The 937-nt window shown below is 62.0% G+C and overlaps 1 protein-coding gene across 2 annotated transcripts in view; it reads left to right on the top strand.

The window, feature by feature from the left end:
* The first annotated feature begins 52 nt into the window (after positions 1-52).
* The window catches only part of RANBP9 (RAN binding protein 9), an 84894-nt gene continuing 84009 nt past the window's right edge, over positions 53-937 (top strand). The window contains exon 1 of one of the 2 annotated variants that reach the window (XM_004715287.2): positions 53-208. The gene's annotated coding sequence lies outside the window, so the exon portion shown is untranslated. Of the gene's footprint in view, positions 209-362; positions 411-937 lie in introns of those variants that run through there. The other variant, XM_045298690.1, reaches the window with a different exon arrangement.

Below are 937 nucleotides of genomic sequence, written 5' to 3'. Positions count from 1 at the left end.
GCGCTGGCTGCCGCCAGCAGCGCGGCGGCCCCCTTCCCGCACGGGGACTCGGCCCTGAACGAGCAGGAGAAGGAGCTGCAGCGGCGGCTGAAGCGCCTCTACCCGGCTGTGGACGAGCAGGAGACGCCGCTGCCGCGCTCCTGGAGCCCGAAGGACAAGTTCAGCTACATCGGCCTCTCGCAGAACAACCTGCGGGTGCACTACAAAGGTACTGGGCGTGTGTCCCGTGGTGGGAGTGGGGCCGCTGGCCCGACGCCGGGGTCCGGCCGCTGCTTCCGACTCTAGGCCCGCCCCCGACCCCCTCCCTCCCAGGGCTCGGCGCCCTCCGAGGCGACTCGCCTGCTCTCGGGGCACCCCCGGGGCTGGGCACTGGGACGTGGGTCACGGCGAAGGGTGCGAGGGCAAGGCAGGTGAGTGTAATGGAGCGGGTGGTCAGTGCTAGGCCGGGGCAGGATACCTCGTCGGGGGGATCCAGAATGACAGGACATAACTCGTTTTCCGATTCCCTGGGAGATTCATCTTGGGGCTGAGAGTGAGGTTACATTGTTCTCCAGGTGGGGGGTCAGGCGTTCTCTCCTTACGCCGGGGGGGACGGGGGTGGGGGGACAGAGGGAGGCACGATCCCGAGGTACGGTTTCTAATTAAGGGACGGCAAGGAGATGCGTGCAGGGGCAGGAGTAATCACCCGAGGATTCTGTCCAAAATTAGGCCAGATGTTCTCCAGGGTGACGGCAAGACAAGTTTGCCACCAGTAGGTCTTACTAAAGGCAACTGGGAGGATAAGAGGTGGAATGGGATATGTTTTTTGTTTTTTTTTATGCCATCCCACCCCCCCACCCCCCGTGTTGTTGAGCAGAAGCCTATTACTGCTGATCGGAAATGCCCTGTGTTTGTATTACATGAAGTCTTGTTGAAAACAAGGGGTTGTTCCTCCCCA

The sequence above is a fragment of the Echinops telfairi genome, unplaced genomic scaffold (genome assembly GCF_000313985.2).
Source record: "Echinops telfairi isolate 266 unplaced genomic scaffold, ASM31398v2 ScPeMD7_7439;HRSCAF=8477, whole genome shotgun sequence".
Classification (NCBI taxonomy): Eukaryota; Metazoa; Chordata; class Mammalia; order Afrosoricida; family Tenrecidae; genus Echinops; species Echinops telfairi.
The sequence above is the reverse complement of the archived record's forward strand: the minus strand, read 5'-3'. Positions and strand labels throughout refer to the sequence as shown.